The sequence below is a fragment of the Morone saxatilis genome, unplaced genomic scaffold, assembly GCF_004916995.1.
Source record: "Morone saxatilis isolate NCDOM2014 unplaced genomic scaffold, NCSU_SB_2.0 Contig17, whole genome shotgun sequence".
Taxonomy (NCBI): domain Eukaryota; kingdom Metazoa; phylum Chordata; class Actinopteri; family Moronidae; genus Morone; species Morone saxatilis.
Genome location: NW_023339729.1, coordinates 11,726,257 through 11,732,013, shown reverse-complemented (window position 1 = coordinate 11,732,013; position 5,757 = coordinate 11,726,257). Strand labels below are relative to the sequence as shown.

Below are 5,757 nucleotides of genomic sequence, written 5' to 3'. Positions count from 1 at the left end.
AGACTTTTGTCAGGGACTGTATGTATATATGATAAAGATGGGTCTAAACTCTAGTCAACATCTGGATGGATTCTTTTTTTTAGTTTTTAATCAAGAATTGACTATATTCAAACTACAGTTCAAATCCTCCTGTGAGAATTATTCACATTCAAATATTGGTTTCCTAGATAAATGCCTTTCCGTTTGTGTCATGAATCACATATTCACTTATTGACTTGAATTGATTAAATTAGAAATGACTAATATTTCATAGAATTGGTGGATTTATGCTTTCGGTTTATGTCCTTTCTACCTGCAGTAGTGTTTTTCTCATGGCATAGACACATCCAACAGTCTGGTAGGTACTGAGGCTGGTGAATAAAAGTGACAACAGCTACTCAAATAAAGATATTTGGTGACTGTAATGAAAAGGAGAGCTTCAATCTGAAGCCTCACTGTGAGCTGTAAAGATGATTTGTTGGATAATCATGTGCCTGTAGAAGTTGTCTTTTCTTAATCTAACTTAATGGAGAATGTTGTCTCACAATGCTCATAACATTTAACTGTAAGTATTTGTACAACTTTGAATCATTTCATTTCTGCTGTAAAGGCACGATTATCAATATGTGATGACTAAGTAGTTTGTTGAGCATATTTGTTGGTTAATTTGTTGACATGTTTTATTGAATAATAATGATTTAAATGGTTGGTAAATAATTTGACCTGTAAGTTATAATAATAAAAATAAATAATCAATGTGTATTGTGATTATCTGTCTTGATCCTGAAGTTTACCAGCTTGAACTGGTTTTCAAGCCCACTTTCTAAACACTGCTTCAGGGCCGTTATTAATAACATGCATTACCACTTTCATGAGAAATGTACTTGAGGAACTTTACATACTCAGAAGTAAAGAAACAGCAACAGCAAATGGTATTCTGGAAAACTATGTTTATCACTTTTCAACCCAAGATGACCCTTGGATCCCACTGCACAAGTGTACCGTCCGAGAATAACGCAAATGGAAACAAAAACAACTAATTCAAAGCATTAAATGGGCACTTATTTTACGTAGATCCCAGATCAGTTAACTATTCTTATTTAATACTTAAGGCAATCTCCTGTGGCTCCAGAGGAGCTGTCTAAAAGCACAGAGCATAGAGAATAACCCTGATGTTACTTTGCACTGGGCTTGAGAAAGTCTGTTACCAGCTAAGTGTCTGGAGTTTGAAAGATGTGGACATTTGCCAGGGAGGGAAGTTTATATTAAAGAGGAATGACTTGTGGGAACTCGGATTCAGCATTTTTTGGGCTTGACCCATACTAAGGTCAGGATATCTTTCAAATTCTGTTTAATCCGTTTAACTTTGTGTAAGTGTACTTCTGAGTTGGCATGAACTAAATTTATGTTGATACTCAAAAGAAGCTACAGCAACAGTAATATTTTCTGAAACAAATAAATTATTTAAAAAAAATATTGAATTTAAATTAATTAAATGATTAAGTTTTACTTAAAAGGTTTTTAAAACTTATAAAATACTTGATTTATGGTGTTAGAAACATATCCAAGAAAAAAAAACATATATTTAAGATTAGCGATTGTTGGTCATTTTTGGATCTAAAACTTGTACTTAAATGTCACAATCTGTTTTTTTCTAATCAAATTAAAATGATCACGACCTTTCCTTGCTACCAAACATCATGAGACAGGTGCAGATCATTGACTGTATATATAAGGGGCAGACACCCTGCTGTCCATACAAGGAAATTCCTGTCTAGAGGACTGCTGTAAAACGAGTATTTGCTGCACATTACCTATTAAATTAAGCTTGTTTTAAACCAGATATATATGAACTGTACGAACTAGTGTGTAAGCGTGAATCACCAAGGTTACTAACATACAGTATGAGGACTGCCGGCTCTACACGCGGCCGGCCGCCGGCAGTTGGAGGGGTTGGACCGGGCCCAGCTCGTCGTAACTCCGCCCCACTCCTCCGTGGAGCTGCAGTCAAGGATGTTGGAAGAGAGGAAGAGAGAAAGAGGGAAGTAGTGACACACTGGTGGACAGTTAGTGTACAGTATCGTAGCATTTCGGACATATATATATACCGCCTGCTAATGAATAAAAACCCGGTCATTTCTACTTGGAGGTGAGTGGAATAAGACGTTCGTTTTACGACCGTTAAAGCCGTTAAAAGTTAGTTAACTTTAAAACGTTTGGGTCAACGGCCATTATGGACTTCATAACATAACATACTTACGTTAATATCTTAAAACCACCGTGTATTAGCTGGTGTACCCTCAGTGCTAATGTCAGTGTGTCGATGTTAGTGGTGGAAAGCTGTTTTATTTTTACTAAAAAAAAAAAAGGATAAAAATAACACACAGTCTGTGACAGTTACAATGTTAGCTTACTACGGTCGTCTTCATCCAGCCAGCCGCTGAAAGCATGCCTCGACAAGCCCTTTGTGTTGCTCTGCCCGCCGGGACAAATACCATAATTCATCTCAGATATCTTTCTCTTACCTCCTTACAGTTAATTATAGTCACCATGTGCCGACAAATCCATGTGTTGTTACACCCCTCCCATGTGTTTTTCAGTCGGATTCACACTCGGTGTTTCACTGGGATTTTAACCAGGAGTTCACTGAAACCGACTGCGGGTGTAATGGCTCGTTATAAAATCATATTGTTGGTGGAGACTTGCTGCTTGAAGGTGGCTGCAGACACTCAATGTAGGAATAACTGCTGTGTCCTTACAGCTGCCTCCTGTAGAGAGTTACTGTACCAGACTTTGTTTACTAGCAGTTTTGGGTCTGCTGAAGATAAAACCTTATCAGATATTCCTCTGAAGCAGAAACATATGTAGTCATAAAAAAGAGGAAGTGCCAGTTTTAGTAAACTTTATTAGATCTGTGGACTTACGAGTTCATTTCTAAACTGTATAATGAGATAACTGTGGGTTGTAGTGTGTGTGGTGCCTTCAGGTGCCAATACATGATACATTTTTCAGTGGAAATGTAAGTTAGTGTGTTTTTTTTTTTACGTATTCAACCACCACTGACGTGTATATACTTGCTTCATAAACATATGATTAATAGTGAAATCATGCTCAGAGTAGGCCTCCTGCAGGCCCTCACAGAGGTGGGCGGTGTGGACACAGTGATCATCACAGCATTACACTCACTAGTATTCAAAAGCACCACTGATTATTGCTTTGTTTTAGAGCGATAAGTGAAGGGGCAGACTTTTATTCTAGTTACTGTAGACACACTCGCGGGTGGGAAGGGTGAAAGTGTCAGTCACACGTTGCCCGTGTCTTAAAGATATACAAAGGCGGTGTTACAGATCAGTTTCTTTGGGGGATAATTGCTTCAAAAGTTGTTTATAGTGACTGTTTTATAGCTCATTAGTTTTTTTATTACATACAGTATTTCAGAAGCTTTGTCAAACCTGCACTGCACTGTATATCACACATCCTATTGTAACATTACAACAGAGAAAGGATAATTCATCTCATAACACATTTCTGACTAAATGTTTACCTTGAAGCAGTCGACATGTTACTGCAGTGTCATCGTCAATGATTAATTCACAACTTTATGACCTCATCCTACAGTAACAGTAAAGGCTGGTCTACACACGCTCGAGAAAGCAGTGAATAGTGAAGTGCTGTTTCACGGGGGGTTTTCATTACCGTCTATTTATCACATCACACTTTGTGTAAACGTAGGCTGTGTGCTGTACAACGAGCAGCTACGCGACTGCGGCGTCTGCCTGCGTCTGCGTGGTCGAGCTGGTACGTCGTTCGCACCTGTCCCTGAGTGAGCGGTCTGTGTGGAGGACAACTGTGACCCAGCGATAATCAAAGAGTTTCCATTCTGTGACAACAAGGAAACACGAGTTCAGCTAAAAGTTCACACACTTCATCAGAATCAGCGAGCAAGTTCGTCACTGTGACACAGTTCCTTTTATCTAAGGTGGATACTGCGCCTCCGTAATGTGTAGCTCCTCTCACTGCTCCTCATCATTTGGAGTTTGGAGAACCCGAGGCTTGTCCACATGTATTCAGTGTCCTCCAGTCTTGTCGCAGTGTCACCATCAAATCCTGTCCTCCCTTCTCTTCAGGGGGCTTTCCTTCCACGACCTTATCTGTTGTCAGCTGCAGCACCATACCACACCCATAAAACACTGTGGTTTTCTCCCTTTTATAAGGCCAACAGCCCACTGCTGTAGCAGGGGTATATCAAGCTGCTCGCCACGCTGCTGGAATTTCTTTCCCTGCACTGCCAGGCCAACCTTCATTCAAAGTGCGTGACACATTATCTTAAAATATTTGGACACCGGAAATGCTTTGAAACCCAAAGACTTGTAAACCTTAAAAGGACTTCTGTGGATACTCTGGCTTTGCTATGCAGCTCTGAACTGTGTACAGAGTAAGTTTGTGACTGTACATTTATTGTTGCACAGAAACGGCTCATTTTCTTCTACGTTTTCTTGCAAGATTCAGGAAGGGACAAAATGTCTTCACTCACGTTCTGTTCATTGGTGGCAGCGAGCGACTTTGTCTCTCTCACTTTTAACTCCAGGCCGGCCCCCACGAGATGCTCACAAACGAGCTGTTTAGGGTGGTGTCACATTATTATGCACACAATGTATGCACACACTTGTTGCACCAGTGACAGAACAACGTGACACAGTAGCTGTACTTTGAATAATGTGTGCACACAGCGTGTAAACATTAGTTATTTCAGTCACATCTTGAGAGGAGCTCTTGGACTGGGAACAAAGCTGAGGTGTTGCATAGGAGCTCGCTGTTACACAAGTCTGGGCAGGCAGGCCATCGGGAAATGTTTTAAAAACGTCCCTGGAACGGTTAGATTGAAGCCGAGGTCTTTTTTCAACCAAGATGCCTCAATCGTGAACTTGAATTATTGTCTTCTAATAGCTTTGAAATGGAACTATTGATTAGTTTGAGGCACCAAAGTGCTATTATCAGCTGAAGACGGGTAATGGGATATGTAAAGACCCTTGGTTTGGTTAGAGAGTCGTCATCAAGAGGGGTTGTGGTTGGAAGTGAAGAAGGAGGGGGCGGTTTCCTTTGTTGCTCTGACTGTTTAGTGGCACACAACCAAAAAAAAAAACCACCACTGAAACTCACACACTCTCCTACGCCTGACCATGACTGCCTGCACACACACACACACACACACACACACACAGCCAAAGTGCAGACAAACCAAACATGTTGTCCACCTTTTTAAAAACGTACAAGTGTTTGAGGAGAATGACATTTCAGTGCTGTCATCCAAGGATCTGTAGGTCTTATTAAAGCAGGGCGCTCCTCTTTACTCTCACGCCGCTGTGCCAGCTGGCTGCTGGCCCATTCACTGTGGAGCTCTTTCACACTCTTTCCTCTCTGCTCGTCCATTTACAGCATTTCACAGCTCCGTTTGTGGAGCCTGATGGGCTTCATGAGGGAAACTCAGGTTGTCAAATGTGGAAATGGGGAAAGAACATGAATTTTCATACACAGCGAGTAATGTCTTAATATTTGAAATCAGGAGTTTGGGACTTTCCCGAATGAGAGATTAGGGTGACACCACAGGCCGTATACAGTAGCTGATTGTTTACTGCAGCAGTCATGCATTGTTCTCGTAGAGGACTGTTCAGTTGTACGTACATGGCTAGTTAAAATAATTTGACCACTTTATGTTGTAGCTTGTTGTACTAATAATTTGACTTTTTTACCCTGAAAGTTTATTTGTATAGCCCTTTA

General features: G+C 40.6%; 1 protein-coding gene across 2 annotated transcripts in view; it reads left to right on the top strand.

Moving 5' to 3' along the window:
• The first annotated feature begins 1,885 nt into the window (after positions 1-1,885).
• Positions 1,886-5,757, top strand: part of LOC118327336 (inactive rhomboid protein 2-like) — a 28,425-nt gene continuing 24,553 nt past the window's right edge. Inside the window, exon 1 of one of the 2 annotated variants that reach the window (XM_035660656.1) lies at positions 1,886-2,128. The gene's annotated coding sequence lies outside the window, so the exon portion shown is untranslated. The remainder of the gene's footprint in view (positions 2,129-5,757) is intronic. The other variant, XM_035660654.1, reaches the window with a different exon arrangement.